The sequence below is a fragment of the Apis cerana genome, linkage group LG2, assembly GCF_029169275.1.
Source record: "Apis cerana isolate GH-2021 linkage group LG2, AcerK_1.0, whole genome shotgun sequence".
NCBI classification, from domain to species: domain Eukaryota; kingdom Metazoa; phylum Arthropoda; class Insecta; order Hymenoptera; family Apidae; genus Apis; species Apis cerana.
In genome coordinates this window covers 10,857,501-10,874,588 of record NC_083853.1, presented here as the reverse complement: position 1 = coordinate 10,874,588, position 17,088 = coordinate 10,857,501, and the positions used below count along the sequence as shown (strand labels likewise).

Here is a 17,088-nt window from a genome sequence, read left to right as displayed (position 1 = left end):
GATGCAATGAATGCACCGGCATGCACCTCGCGTCCTTTCCACTCGTGGACGTGTGCACCGACACGCGCACGCGCGCAATTCTGCCGATCATCCTCTCCTCTCTTCCTTGCTTCTTGTTCGCGTATTCTAGATCTATCCCTCGACGTCCGTCCTCTCGTCCCTGTCTCGTCTCTTTCGTCCTCGATCGAATCCGTTCGTCTTTGTTTACCGGACACTCTCGATCCTCGCCCATTGGATTTGCCTATCGGCACAGTTGCAGCTACACTCCTCCTCCCTCCTCCCCGTTCCACCCTCGAATGCACCCTCCATCCTCGGCTGATTGTGAGTCGCCGTCACGCTATACGCGCGCGGTTCCGTCGATTGTTTCGATAGAAGGCGGACACGATGGCATTAATTACAACGCGTAAGCGGTGGAAATTAATGGAGGGGGATAAAATGGATGGACTCGGCTACGTTCGAATTCTGTTCTGGCAACAGTCGGGGCAGATTTTTGTGGTGAGGCGAGATTACTTCATTGTATGCACTTACTCAAAAATTAAGAAACGAGGTAATCGTTTGTTTCTTTATTATATTAATCTAAAATTCCGAATAAATTTTGAATAAATTCCAGCTCCTTCTTCGGTCCTCGCCCATCATTTCCTTTAATGATTCTTGCCCTCGTCACTCTCGATTACCGAAAGATATCGGTTTATCCATAACTCGATTTCCTCGAATCGAGGATAAGATAGAAAATACTCGTGAGAAGCTTGCAGCTCGAAATCAAGGAATCCAATTTCGAGTAGGAGAAGAGCCCCGGTGTTCTTCGATCGGGCTCGATCGCTCGAGACGGCTCGAGCCGAATAAATATCGTAGTAGCAGCCCCTACGAATCAGAGATCGACTCGAGAGAAATAGAAGCATCCATGTGTCTTCTGCAATTTCGTTAAACTATTGAAGCCAAGCACCCCCTCGAGTGCAACCCCTGTGATACGGTATTCCTCCACCACGTTCCACTCCCTCTTTCGCGAGACGTTTCAACGAGACGATAAGGTTTTCGAATGAACATGTAGGATAACAGTCAATCAGTCAGTCTTCTACAATTTACTCGTGCTCGCGTTATTATACTCTTCCTCTTTCGTAATCGGATAATCTCGTTTATTTTTATTTTCTTTTTTCTTTCCCCTTTCTCTTCATTCTTGTATCCTCGTCCTCGTTCATTTTCTCGGGCCATTAGTGACGAAGGAAGACATCAGCTTCCACTCAGTGATTACCAGTGGGGTGGTAGATTTGCATAACACACGAGTCGCGCTCGTACGAAGGCATTTACATTTTATTCGAATCGCGGTAATCGATCGGTTCGAGCCGGGAATGAAATGAACGCGGCCGGAGGGTGATCCATCGGGGTGAGCATCGCCCTGTCGGGTTGGTGGGTTTGGCTGGTTTAAATAAAAATAAAGTGGCCGTGGATGCGGCCCGGATCGACGCATTACCGATTGGGGAAAGGCTACGAGTTAGTTTTAACGAGCTCGCTTTCGAAACTTCTCTATTATCCAAAACTTCTCTCCTCCTCCTCCTCCTCCTCCTGCTTCTTCGCCGTTTCCATCCCCGAGTCGGTCCTGTTTTTCTACCTGCTCGTGACTGTCCCTTTTTTTCTTCCCTTCTCGGCTGCCTTTTGAGAAGGGAAAGCAGGATTAATTAGGAATCGAGAAATGTTTGGGACTCGATACTGCGACACCTTTCGAGTACTTTGTTCGATTAACGCGATTTTAGAAAACTTTTCGCGATAAATTTTAAAAGAGGAAGGAGGAAGGGGCTTCAGCCGAGGAAATTTCAGAAAAATGTTATTTCTATTTTTATATTTTTCACTCTCAAGTCGTTCAATTTTATTTTTAGATTTTTTTTTTATCACTCAACGTACGAGATTTTCAATTACAACGGTGATAAAATTAATAGTAGTGATAATCCTTATCAATAAGAAAAATCCCTCGAAGCCATATACGACAATAAAGTTTTCATTATCTCGTCGTTGAAAGATTAGAGATATAAAATCCATGTAAGAGAAAGAGAAACCAACAACATAATTGATTTCAACCTTTCCATATCTTCGAACTTCCTCTGTCGCGTAAAATACATCAAGAAAAAGAAAAAAGAAGAATCGTCCTCGCCATCGAGAATTTTGAAAACTGTGTTTCGAGCTGGGCTCGTGCATTTTCCGGATAATAATTTCATCCGTTTCTCCCTTCTTCTATTACCGACCACAAATTACCACGGCCACGGTAGTTTTGATATACGGCCCATACTCCTCCGCGATCAACCGCGATTTATACGGTGCAACAATAACGTTTACCCTCGATACTCGGTCCCCCGTGTATTTCAACCGGACGACAGTTTTACCATCGCAGAGGCGCAACCAGTGTGCGTATCCACAATCGCGTTTTATACACTTTATCTGCATTAGCAGTCGTGCCACCGTTCCCAGATATATGTATATATATATATTTGTTGTAATACGCGATTCAACTCTTATTTCGTTCCGTGGACACTGTTTACGAGGGTTTAGATTCAGATTTGCTCACGGTAAGGGCTCATTCGAGGGCTCGTTTATGAGATTATGAGAAACGAGCGTGAATCGTGTAGGAAGGTTTTTTTTTTCTCTCTCTCTCGAATAATTTACAATCTCGGGACGATGTTTATGCTTCTATAAAAAGGTAATGGAATAAGAAGGGATACGAGCGTTATCGTTCGCGGCCAGAGAGTTGGAGATTATTGTTACTTTCGCTTGTAATTTCGTGGGAATGAATCATAAAGCAGATACGAATGTAATTTTGTATTATTTTGTTTCGGGAAATATTTAAAGGGGATTCCATTTTTCCGTCATTTTCCTTTATTCTATTATTTCGTTGGATTAGGATTTTCCGAATTTCTTGCTATATTACATACGTTACCATCGAAGTTTCTAAATATATATTTTCATGTACGTATATCTCTTGAACCGTAAAACTTGCAAAAGAATTTACGTGAAGTTTCCAACGATTGATCATCCACAACCCTCGACATCCCAATCATCTCGAAACGAAAGAAAAAAAAAAGAAACAATCCTCCACTTAACTCTGGTATATCAAAATTCCTCGCTATGCATTACACGTTATTTATCATCACTTAAAACTCAGAATATTCCTCGATCGATCCAAATCACCCTGGGCATCCCAATTATCTCGAAAAAAAAAGGAACCACCCTCCACTGAACATCAGTGATAAGAATCGCGTTGTACAGGTCCCGAGTAACGCGATACAGCGGCTATTCGTAATTCGTAATTCCTCGGCATTTCGATAATAATCGTAATTGAAGCATTTAATGCCCGGTGGCGTCGATATTCCAATAATTCACCGGCTCCCTGTCACGGCGCCCAACGGGGTGAGGTGTAAGGATCCCCTCCCCCGGCACGATTCCCGTGGGATCCGGTCCTTCTCGGGTCCACGGCAATGCATCACTCTGTCCGCAGCCCCGTAACTCACCGCTCCGCTCGCACACGCGTGCACAGCTCGCCCACACTCGGACACGTGTAAACGTGTCCGCGCGTTGGACACGCGCGGTGGTCAATAAACGCGCACTCAGACAGAGGGAGGGCGTGTGCGTGCGTGCACACACGGCATAGCGATGGAAAGACGGGGTCGAACAGATATATGGCCCGAACTGAACGACGTATCTAATCTAACCCTTCTGGACAAGATACTCCGTGATGCTCGACGGGGGTTGCCCGGCCATGCGTTAACCGTGACCCCTCCTCCTGCTCCTCCCCCCTCCCTGGCCCAAGCGTAATCTAAAATTACAAGAATCCAACCGGACGGGACTGGCGGCCGGTCACAGGGGCCATTTGTCAACCTGGCCGACAATTGCTATCGACACTTTTCGAAATACGGACGCGTGTACGGACTTTGGTGAAGTTGGAACCGGGATGTGTTTTTGGGTGACGGTCAGGAAGATTTAGGTACAGACTGGGTGAGGTAATCTCCTTGTCGTATGTTCGAATACGGTGAATATTAATTTTTTGCGTGCGACGAGTACTTTTTCTTTCTCTTTCTTTTTCTTTTTCTTTTTGGAAGCTTTTCTATGGGCGACTTAGTACGGTTGAAGATAGAATAAAAGAAATGAGGGGATGAAAGATGATTAATTTTGATTCCAAAGATTCGTGTGTCGTGACGATTTGGTTTTTCTTTTCTTCTTCTCATCGTACGAAGTGTAGAGTTAAAGAGAAAATAGTGGAAGATTTATTTAGCGAAACTTGCGTATCACAGAGATAATTGAAATGTTAATTTGGATAGCGGATTAATACCTTCCTCCTAAATTATAAATGCAATCGATACTGGCACAAATTATTACGCCCGCGTAATTTATCGATTATCGTTACACATGTCATTTCGTATCGATCCTTGATAATCCCATACGAAATAACTCATCCGAAAATCCAATTGTCAATCAGAATTCCCCATTTAACCCCATCCATCCGGTCTATTACGAGCCTCGTATATAGACGAACCGATACACATCACGAACTTACTATTATTTTTCCATCTCTCTTTCCGTATATTCTCCTTCTCTAATTCCATTACCCCCGTGCTCGGTACCCACTTTCAAACTTGAACGGATCCGCGACAAAACCACCTATCCCGCCGAAACGTCACGAGCCACACCGCCGCTCCATTCATCAACCGGCGTAAACTTCGATCGAGGTGCAAAAAGCGTCGCCTCGCTCGCGAAACCTCAAACCCCCTTTGATTGTTGCCCTCCCGAACGTTGCACAAACTTGTGCAATCCGAGATATCATCTCCATGGAGGCTCGATGAACTTCGATAAAATAAGTCGATCGACTCTCCTTTCTCGCCTCCACCCCCTTGTCACCCTCTCCTTCTTTTCCGCAACGCCATGCCCTCCATCCAGGACTATTAAAGCCAGGCAATCGCGCCACGGGTGGCCACCACGTTTCGAGGAACACCCGTGAAGAAGGGCCGCGTCGCGAAAGTAGGGACACAGGCCTGTTTGGCCTTGGTTTAGAACTCGTGCAAGACGGAAGGATCACTGGTTAATCGGTGTAACGATCCGAGCACGGGCGTGACGATCGAGATGGCATCGAGCGATAGAGCCCGCATCGCGGCATCTGCTTCTGGCCGTGCTTCTCGTCAACGCGTTGCTGATTTCTAATGATCGATAAAATTACCTACCCGCCGCCGCCTCGCAAGAGGGGAGCACGCTAGCACCGGTGGCGAAACGCGTGAAAACGGAGAATGCTTCGTTCTCTCACAGCGAGTAGAAGGTAAGAGTAGAAGGGATCCCCTGCCGTTTTGATCTATTTTTGTAGATCGACCGATTTTGGAACGGCGCGGATTCGTGTAAATAGGGCCGCTTGAAATTTCCAGTCGATCTTATCGTTATTCATTTTTGAACGATCAACCTTTCGTCCAAGTTATTATTTACGCAAGCTAACTTACAAAAAATGTACCATCTTGTGATTTTATTTGAATACGTCGTCATAGCTCTGAATCTGAGCGTTAAGATTTTACTCGATTATTAATTACTAGAAACTTAACCCAGCGATTATTTTATTTAAAATTCATTGATTCACGCAGATAAATCTCTCAACGTGGATCCTCGCTCGCAACGAATCCACGACGTCCCTTATTCTCGCTTTAATCCATCATCGGTCGAAATCGAAGCGATGCTCGGGCTCGGGGCGATAACGGGCCGGCAACGAATCCATCCATCGAGGGCATCGCGGATAGTTCATTAAAATATCCATGAATACGTAATCGAAATACGAAACGGTACGGGACAAATCGATGGGAATCTCGATCGCGAGGTGGATCCGAACAGGATCCGCACGATTAACCACGACCGCCAGCCATCGCAGAAAATATTCCGCTCCGCTCCCGGACACCGTTAAAATCCTCCTCGCGATGATCGCTTATCAATTTATTTTCCACGCAAATTTCACCGGTTTACCAAACTGCGAATTGGTCTTAACGAACCCGCCGTTAATAAAGCTCGAAAGGCCAATATGGCGGACGATTTTCCACGGCGCTCGTTGAAACGAAGTCGGCGGGCTCGAGAGAATAGGGGACGCGTTAGTCACGGGCCATTTTGCCACCAGTCGTGACCTCTACAACCGTGTCCGTCTTTTATTTTCCACCGTTAATTCAATCGTGCTCCTCTCTCGAAAGAGAGTAAGAGAGAAAAGGGAGGGAGAGAGAGAGAGAGAGAGCGGAAGTCGAATCCCTCCACGTGTCTTTTTCTTCTTCTTTTTCTTCTTCTTTTTCTTTCTTTTTCACTCTCTGTCACTCTCCACCGTTTTAAAATCCGGCCCGGTTCGCGGCGGCTCGGTCACGTGCCGTCACAGGGGGTGCATCATAATGCGAGCTCGTGCACCGTGCCGTTTCTCCGCTCGCTCGGTGGTTCCGTGCATCGAGATGCATACGTAATTAACGGGAAGCATTAACGGGAATTAACAGGCGGGTTAACGGCGCGGAAAAGTAACGTGGGAGCTGGGACGACGGTATGTTGTCGCAGGCGGACACTTTTGTTCCTTGTTTTTCTTCTTTGCTCGCCTCGATTGCCACCATTCCCGATTCGTTTTTGCGATTTGACGTTTCGTTGCGATAGAAGAGATGTTATTAATTGGGATACGATGAGTTTCAGAATGTGATTGAAAAAATATAGAGCCTATTTTATCTTCTATTTTACGATGACTCATGACGCGTACGATAGTGTCATGAACTTCGTGTCCGAACGTTAATCGAAAAGTCAGTTCTTTTTTTTTAAATTTCGTTGCGTTATTTCGCGATTTTTTCGCGCTTATCGAGCAAGTATCCAAGCTTCTATTTTTTTAATACTATATTGATAATGTATATTATATCGAGGATGGCACGACAAATTTCATAAGAGGTTAATTTAATCTTTGGAAATAGGAGCAAAATATAAAATAATTAACCAATAATAATTTTTATATGTCTTCCTTTTTATTTCGTGAAGATTATAATTATTAATTATTAGGTTGAGTCGTTTTTTATCAATCGTTTGCCGTCGTAATTTATTGAAAATAACTCTTTGTAGGAAGATCGTTTCGACGCAATTTCCTAAACGTTTAATAAAAATTTACACGTTGCACGGGTATCGGTCACGGAATAGGCAATACACATATAGGCACGCACAAATCGCTAATGCAAACTGCCGTCAGGCTGAAATTACCCAGGTAGAAATGATCGATCCAATTAAGCACACGATGTAACGGAAACGTATAATCGTATCTAGAGACGGTTAAAGACGATCGTGCGTATAATTGGTAACATATAGGCTGGTTCCCTGGCACGGTTAATACCGTGCAATGATAAAATCTTTAATAAACTGCCCGTTACACGGCAATGAATCCTTCAGGTAAGTAGCAATCAATTTAAATTAGTAATATACATCTAGTGAAATATCGATGATAAATTTGTTTGCCTCTTCTCTGGATGAATTTGTTCCTGAGAGAAAGAGAGAGAGAGAGAGAAACTGAATTGTATTAATACGATAAAGATTTAGAAGATAAGGAACCAAGGCAAATGAAGGTCCCAAGATTATCTAAAGATCTTAATTAAATGAAAACAGTTATGCGACGAAAGTATTGATTATTTCTCTTTTTAAAAAGATAATTTAGAAACTATTAATTTAATAATTAAAAATATTCTTTAGATTCTTCCAAGCTTCGTTCCAGTTTTTCCTAAATTCCACTTCCTCCTCATCGTTACTCCACTCATCTTTGATCAAAGTTGTTTCAAACAATCTCCCTCTCCACTCCACAAGGATAAATCATTCTAAACCCAAATCGTAGTATCCTTTGAAAAAAAAGGAATTCTGTTTTAATTGCGATCGTTCGCCCCTGAAAAGAGGCGTTAGTTCAAAGGCGTGAAACCAAAGCTATCGGCATGAAATGATCAAAATAATCGAACGTAGAGACGAAGGAAGCATGGAGGACATACCGTAAAGTGAATCTCATTAACGATGCCTTGATGCATAGCACGCCTATGCGGGGGAGGGGAGGGAGGGAAAAGGAGAGAGGCATCGCTTTGATGTCGAACGAGCCGTCTCCCTCGAGGGACGCAGCACGCGGCGTTATTGTTATCGCGAGACGAGGCTGTTTCTAATTATCGAGAAGGAACCGGAAGTCGCAGCCTGCGACGTCGTCCTCCTCCTTCTGCTTCTCCTCCTCCTCCGACGACGACGACACGCGCTCAACGTCCCTCTCGCGTCCATGGAAACAAAGGGAAAGGACGAGGGCGTCGACGAGCTGACACGACGAGGTCCCCCTTTTGACCGAGGAAAGACAAAGCAGCGGGGAGGAGGGGTCGATGGCCCACCTGTTCCTTCTTTCGGCTCTCTTTGATGAATCGCGGTACACGCATTCCCTCCCCACCTTCCTTTTCATTAATCGTATCTAGTGGTGGTTTGGATGATCGGTGTTAAACGCGTTACTCGAGGCATCCCTCGATCGAAGCTGTTCGTTTGGCTTTCATTGATATTCGATTGGACGATGGACGGCGAATTCGTTCGTTCGTTGTCGATTGGAATTCCATCAATTTGAGAGAATGGAGTTTTATGCTTTTTAATGAGTTTTAACTTCGAAATTGGAGTTTGATGGATAAGCGTTTTCATTTTAATAGGTTATTTATTCATTTTTCAATCTCTCTTCCAGATTCTTTTGCGCGTCCAAATGACGTCACCGAATTTGCTCGTTGAAAGGTAACCGAATAATGATACGAAAACATGGCCGGCCGATCTCTGTTTAATCGCTCGTTCCAGGGGATCACTCCCTCCTCCCCTTCGTTCGGACGAAGCGACGCGAGGAAAATAAATTCGTGAAGGCCCGCCACGAGCACATGTCACACTGATTGCACATCCGCTTCCGCCGCCGCCGCCGTTGCCGTTGCCGCTAGGCAACTACCGAAACTTGTGCCTCGCCATTATAAAACCGGCCCCACGAAAGAAACATAATATTTATTGCCGGCTTCCGTTCAATTAGGGGTTGACACGCCGTCGCGACTACGGCGAGAGGGTTCGCGACACCCCCCTTTCATCCCCTTCCTCCAACTCTCCAACCCCTCCCAACCCCCCTACTCTGTATGACCCGCCTTTCTCCGCCGCTTGTCGATGCTTTCGAAATCTATGTTCGCTCTCACCCCGTCCCACGTGGCCGGGTGTTCTGAATTTATATATTGTTCACCCTCTTCCGATTCGGGACGACACTCGCGAAATGGCTCAAGAGGCTTTCTTTTCTCCCCCTCTTTCACCCCTCGAACGGGGTGGGACCTCGAGTGTCGTCGACAATGGGGGATGGGGTTTGTAAATTACCGATATTCTCCTCTTTCTTTTTTTTTCCATCGTATCTTCTTCTCCTTTCTTTTTTCTTTTTCGGATGATCGGAGATTTGTCGATACCATCGAAGCGTAATTCGTTTGAAACGGTGTAAATGGTGGAGGAGATCGTGCGTGTCTTCGTATCGATTAGATAAATGGTTGCGGTAGATTGTGCGTCTCTGATGTGCTCTCGAGATGTTGCGTGAACGAGATTGTAAATAGAATTAGACACGTGAAGAAGAAACAAAATTAGAAACAGTATTAGATACAGTAGTGGTTGAATACTATAAATATATTTACATAGTATATTTAATTTATATATAATTGGATGTGATAATTGAAAATTAATTAAAAATATAAATAAGAATTAATATAAAATATATATTTATATTTACGCGTGTACTTATTGTACTTTGTGTACTTATCTTAATTCTGTTTACATAAACTATTCAAAATTGAACGAACCTGATTTTCTAATCCGATGTTTAACGATAAACGATAACAATGTATCAATGAACGATAAACAACGTTATTATCGATTTATTTTAATCGATCAGCCACAAATGTTTCAATGAAGCAAAACGTAGCAAGAAGGTCCCATGGTGTAATGGTTAGCACTCTGGACTTTGAATCCAGCGATCCGAGTTCAAATCTCGGTGGGACCTGACCACTTTTTTTTTCCACCAACTTTTCATCAATCCTTCTCCACATCCATCCTTCATCGTTCCACGACCCCATCCCAATTTTTTTGTTCGAAATTCTCATTAAAAAAAAATCCCATTTTCGATCGTGAATCACCCTATCTCCCGTTATAACCGCACGGAACGGGTCGGATAACGATCTATCCGCGCGCAATATCGTAATGCGTTTTCGTTGTTCGATCATTTTTAACCGAAACAACGACCGACCTCGCGTCTTCACGTGCCATCGCGCGATCGACACGTGACAACTCTCTATACTCGCCAAATCCTCGTGTCCGGCCGCTTAATCAGTAATTATATAACGCGTATCCGGCGACAATTCATTTATTATGCATGTAATTCGATAATCGTGGCTCAAGTTATCGGCATCGCGGCTTCCACGAAAGCGGCGCTCCTTTTTCACGACTCCTCCCTCCTCCCCGCCTTATCTCGAATCACCGCGTTCCGGTCTTACCCGGCGCGCGAATCAAAAATGCATCGATCCGCCAATTAACCCGGCTGAATTAAGCCTCGCCGAGGCGAGCGTTGTAAGTAATTCGCCTCCGATGACAGATTACCGCGCGGTCGACAACGACGTGACATTAAAGATTGATTAAAATTGTACTAATTATAGGCACGAGCACGACCCCTCGACGACCTACCCCCCCTCAGCACGATGCACGATTATTATTCTCGCTTACCAGCCGCCCGTTATCTTCGGCGTGCCTTTGAACGGAGTGAAAATGTCGCGATAAATTGACGTGGAAAATTGTTCGCTTTTATGGGTGTTATTAGACCGGCGGGTATATATGGTCGGGGAATTTTTAACGGGCAGGTATGATGAAAGTAATTGTGCCGTAAGGATGGAAATTTAAATTTAGAATTTAATAAAGTGGCAATTTTTTGCGGGAAAAGTTTTCACCCAAGCTTCCATTTATAGCGAATCCTAATTTTAAAATTCCTCGTTTTCTTTCTTTTTCCTTTCTCTCTTTTTTTTTCTTTTAAATTCGAAACTTCTCGAAATAAACGAATTTAGAATCGCGGGGGAAATCATAGAATCATCCCGATTAATCTAAAATTCAACAATTGAAAGGTGCGAATGAACGATTCACGTCCAATTACGTTTGCTGTTCACGCGACACACGTAACGACAATAGTACTATTCGTAGGACAAACATATTCTAACGTGGTGCTCATCAATCATAATTACAAAAGGCCAACACGAATAGTAAAATCACACAAATTACAACCCGTCGTTTTCGTCGCTCGCACGCGAACGCATTATTATCGACTGTTCTCGGTATCAACATTAATCAACCGGCCTGTCCATTCCATATTTTCGTCCAGGTTGTCTGTCCTGCGTTGATTTCGTTTCCTCTTAAATTCAATCGTGGAAAAATGAATTTCTCGATGTGAAAGACGCGAAAATTTTCATTTCAGATCTCTGGTATGGAAGCGGGATATTTCTAGAGAAAAATAACATTATTAGACCATCTGGTGAATGTCAAGGAACGGAACTTAAGATGGTGTCTTTTGTACTTGTTACTCTCGAGATTGGTTACATCATTTTACGTCTTCTATGTCTCGAGCCACTTTCCAGATTAGGATAATATCCTAAATTTTTTATACAACGTTATAATTTCCACTTTTAAATTTGAGAATATATCTGGTCTATATTTCATCGATCGAAAATCCAATTTTTGAAACAATTTTTCTTTGATTCTTTTATACTGTTTGTTTTACTGGAAGATAATGATGTAGATCGATCGGATTAGAAAAGCGATTGGTTGTTAAAATTGAATCGAAACAGTCAGCTTATCGTTTAAATAAGTAAGTTTCTTTAAAAATATCTAAGAACGTTCGAAAATTTCCTCTAAAGAAATAATCAGACTTTAACGGCGCTCCTTTATTTCACGTCACGTTCTTGTTTATTGCACTTTTATTCCTCGATTCTAGGTCCGCCTTTTAAAACTACACAGATATATATGTATCTTTGAATTGAATCTCCTTTTCGATCTAATCTCGAAACCATTTCTCTCACTATCGATAGATTAAACCTAAGAGAGATTTTCTCAACAAAATACCAACCCAACAACAAATCAAGTGATTCTAATATAAAATCCACTAAAACAGGAAGAAAATCTACAGGTGTTGTCCACGAATTCAATCATTTTTCAAAAACAACCAAAACTCTCTCTTTCTCTCTCTCTATCTGCCATAATAATCTCAATCGACGATCGAGCAATCGAGAATAAACGATCACCGTTCGTTAATCCCGACGAAATGGCCGATTTCTCGAACCCCCTCTTCTCCTTTCTTCGGAAACGAAACTCCACGGATAACGAAAACGATAGACCGCTATCTAGCAGGTTCTCGGATACGAGATCGTTGCCGTTGAAGTTCATCAAGATGTGACAACGCCACCGTGAAACTGTCGCGCGGTCGTAAAATACTTTCCCAATTTAAATTTCACCGGGAAGACGATCCCTTGCAAGTTTCCGGTTAACGAGCGGAACCCCGTAACTCAGCCGGCCGATAAAATACCCCTGCACCCGTAATGACGGGACGCGTAATCGACGAGAGGGCCCATCGTTCCTGACACTTCACCCGCGATCGAATTGGACGGAACATACGTGGCTCGAGAAAAAGCACTCTTCCATCCATCGATGGAAAGATCGTGGAGACCTTCATTTTATTTCCGCTCTGCTTAAGTGGTTTCTTGTTCTTCCAATATAAGCTTTTCTTTCTTCGCGCGGATCTTTCGTAACGAAACGCTTCGAGAATTTTATCGAAAGGAAGATCGACATGGATAACAGTGGATAATAGTGGATCTTCTCCTTTAAATATCGAGATATAATAAGAGTTGGAAAAGAAATTCGAACAGTGACACAAATCTCATTTCACAATCGAAAGAAAAATCGTGAATAGTATAATTCTATTCTTCGTAGAAATATAAAGATCCATCGAGTGTATATACATTATCTTAGACCATAACTAAAGGATCATCAAGCTCACTCGCTGCATCGGAATACGCGGCGTGATTTAGAATAAAACGGGGAGGATTGTGAATTACAAGAAGGATTTAATAAACTTTATCAGAGGCGAGCAACCGATCGACATTTTCGACCGATCGTCCTTTCCCCCAAGGCCGACGCCGGAAGCGACGTCCTCCCGGCTGTAAAATAGCGTCTTATCCGGCTTGAGAGATAGCGGAACAAGGGTGGAGACGTTGGAGGCGCGACACGATTGGAACAACGAACGTTTTATCGCGTTTAATTTCGAGCAGGGCGCGTTAAACTTTAACAGCCTCGCCAATAAATAATATTATGCACGCGAGCCTCCGCGTTTCTTGTGTTTCTTCACCGGGGTAAGAGCCGGTGGGCAATTAAATAAAATGCGATATCGTTCGAGTTATGACTGGAATCTTTTATGGTTTATGGGCAAACCCCGTATTCCTTAAACCGGAATATAAAGTAACTTCACCGATGGCGACTTGTGCCACCATCTTCTTCCCGCTTGGTTGGAAAATCGTTTTAAGGGAGGGATTGTTTATGTATTGACGTTCGATTGAAAATTGCAAGAATGGAAGAAGAATTCGTCCCATCCGTATATATAACAATCCTCATCGATGATATAAAAAGAAAGCTAAAGAGTCCTATTATCCGTAATCTTAATCCATTAATTAATATTCTCACGAAATATAACCGCTCTCAAATAAGAAAGAAGAAGAAGAAAATGGCAAATAAAAATTCAACAAATAAAATTTCCATCCCCATCTCGCGTAAGCGAGACAGACATGGACGTCTCGGTTTAAGGAAACTTTGCATATTTTTAATAGGCCCAGGCATCCAATTTTCCCGTTTCACCGTAAAACGGCCGAGATTTACGGTCGTCGCGTCAATTATAATCCGTTTCGTTCGAGAGTCTAACCCTTCGCGATTCCTTCGGCGCACCCTCCAACTTACGTCGTAAAAAAAAAAAAAAGAAAAAAAAGGGAAAAAACGATATTAAACTCCCTACTCCCCCGGTTCTTCTTCACGGCTCTTAGGATGAGAGGATACGGGGGGAAAACGTTTAAATAAGACGCGAAATTTTTTATAACGACGACGAAAAGAGAACGCACGCGCGAGCAGCGCGTTCGTAAAATGTATCCCAACCCGGAAACTACCACAGTATCGAATGATTACTACGGAGGATGGCACAATGTCGCGATTTAACTGCCCCTTAAAAATTGTTTGTCTACCAGCCGTTCTAGCAACGCGGAGATCTAACCCCGTATACGATCTCTCATTTCGTCGCTCCCCTCTTCAGCATTGTACGTTGTAAAGGTGGATTTTAATGTATGCACGGGGAAACTGGATGGCGGATGCTCTTGATGAGTGAACGTTCGAAATGTGTATGTTTAGGAGATGGATGAGGGGGAATGGGGAAGTTGTAAATGGTGCCTTTCGGGACGAGGAGAAGTGGATAAAGAAGATAAAGGTGGTTTGTTTTTTAGTAGCAATTGTTGATAGTTTGATGCAAAAGGTATCGAGAAAGGTAAAGAAAGAAAGTGTGAGTAAATGGATTAATTAATTTTTGGAGATGGAAGAGGGTTAAAGGATTCTTTTGTTAATCTAATAAAAGTATCTCGTTCAAATATAACTTTTGAACCAGTAGTTCCTCTAAAATTCTTCAGAATTTCATTCCAGTCTTATTTCGATATTTCCATATCCCTGTATCTATTTGTTGCATTTTATTCAACACGAAACTTCATCTGATTCAAAAACTGGGTTAAGAGACTCTCTCTTTTTTAACAACGTAGGATGTCGACGACGAAGAATGTAGAGTATCGAAATATCTGCAAATGTTGTCTGCGAGATAAGAGATTTTATTAAAGAGACATCGCTTTCGTTCGTTCCTCGATTGCGTGTCGTAAATTCGATAAACTCCGGGTCTCCTTCGCTCTCGTCAAAGCGAATAAAAATTCGCGTGCGTCCGCATTTTCTTTCGTTCCGAAATTTCCTCGATTCTGGGTCAACGTGGACATTCCTGACCGGGATCTAGAACGAGAAATCAACGAATCGGACGAAGGGACGAACGTCCGATACTTCGTGTCTGACCATGACCTGGAAGAATCTACTTGGCTTCCGCTTGGCAGGGAAATGGGATTGCGGGGAAATTGGAAGCTTTAAAAGAGGAAAGAGGAATTTAAGATTTCTCGTATTTCGAAAACATTGTGCTGATTTCAACTCGTTTTTCTTCTCTTGTTAAAAATTATTTCCCTTATTTCGTATATGAAATTTTTATTACATTCGTTTGTTAGAAATTCATTGTATCTTATCATTCTTATCTATTAGTATCTCGAGTATTTATAAATAGAGAGCGATTATTAATTTTTAAAATTCTTAAATTCTTAAATTTTATCAATATTCCGTATTTTCTTAGTATCCTCGAATGCTCAAATATAATTGGTAAATTTCTAAAAATTCCAAACATATCTCTCATTTAACCACAATCCCACAAATCAAATAAATTATCCAGATAACGATAAAGAAAATAGAATTTCACGCAAGGACGAATCTAAAGTTCTTTCTTCCCGCTCTTTTTTTTCCTCCTCTCAAACTGCCGGCTAATTGATAATCCCAGCCACTCCACTCGCGAAAAAAAAATACGTTCCGCATCCGATCTCCTTTTTTTACACCGTGAGAACTGTCCGAGGGGGATCGGCAAATACAGGGCTCTCAAGGGGATCGCTCATTAAACATTCGTCTCTCGTTAAAGCAGAACGCGATCTAGACTCCTTAATTCGACGATGAGGAGTAATTAAGCGACGCGACGAACATCGTCGCGGAGGAGTGGGAGGACGTGGAACATCGTCTAAGGCACTTTGTTTCGCAGTAAACCGGGTTTAATGACTTCATGTAAAAATACCCCATCTACTTTACGATACAGCCACTCCTCTCTTCCATTCCTCCTTCTTCTTCATCGTGTTCCCGTTCCGCACGATCCTTCAACGATCCTCCTCCAGCCAGGATTTTCGGCCGGGGGCCATAATTTTATAGTTTTATGTAAAACTGTATCGGGCTATGAAACACGTGGCCGTGCTACGATGCTTTGATGGTGATTGGCGTGGTGTATGAGAGGGATAGAGAAGAAATTCCTATAAAATTTTCACGACGCTCAGTCTCGGCCGGGTTTGACACGCAATTCTTTTTCGTCCGCCGCCTCGAGACGTCGTAAATAAGTGATAACTGGATCGCCAGCGTCGTCAGCTATCGTCGAGCTGGCTTTCGAGAGTTTTTCGTTTTCTTGACGAGAGAAAGTTTCGTTTCGGTGACGTTTAGGATCTAGATTCGTTGAATAATAATGTCGATTGATCGATCATACTTGTGCGAATCTTCGTTCGATTCAATTTTATTTTTGTTTTAAACGATAAATGATATATCATAATTATTAATACGAAGAAAATTTTTGTTGGTAATTGGTTTATTTTTAAAGTAAATATTATCGTTAATACATAGTAGATGAAAATTTTATCGAAAATTGTTATTTGAGAAAGGGGACTGTAGTATATGTGGAGTAAGTAAGAAGCGAACTTTCAAGCCTTCGATAGCTCAGTTGGTAGAGCGGTGGACTGTAGTTGGAAAGTTAGAGATATACGGACATCCATAGGTCGCTGGTTCGAATCCGGCTCGAAGGAATTTTTTTTTATTTTCTAATTTATAGTTTTTAATTAATTGTGTTAAAATATAGATATTTATTTTCCTTCCATACATATTTTTTTTTAATAATTTGAATAATTTATTATTCGATATTATATGTAACAATTTATTTAAATATCGTATAATATGAGTATTAAATATAAAATCAATAAAAACATTGTATATATATCTCATAATAAGGAATCTTCATTATATAAATAAAAATAATAAATAAATTAAATAATAAATGTATTAAACAAAAATCTGTATTAAATAAATTGAATTAAATCTAAAGAAATGTATGTACGATGATTATACAACTTGCACGACTATTTTAAACGAAATTATTTTTAGTACTACGTG

The 17,088-nt window shown here is 42.2% G+C and overlaps 1 protein-coding gene and 2 non-coding genes across 3 annotated transcripts in view; all 3 read left to right on the top strand.

Moving 5' to 3' along the window:
• The window catches only part of LOC107996829 (uncharacterized), a 50,591-nt gene that overhangs the window by 19,372 nt on the left and 14,131 nt on the right, over positions 1-17,088 (top strand). The gene's annotated exons all lie outside the window — the stretch shown is intronic.
• Positions 9,956-10,027, top strand: Trnaq-uug (transfer RNA glutamine (anticodon UUG)). Its single transcript has one exon. It is a non-coding gene; the product is annotated as a tRNA-Gln (tRNA).
• On the top strand, positions 16,628-16,724 carry Trnay-gua (transfer RNA tyrosine (anticodon GUA)). Its single transcript has 2 exons — positions 16,628-16,664; positions 16,689-16,724. It is a non-coding gene; the product is annotated as a tRNA-Tyr (tRNA).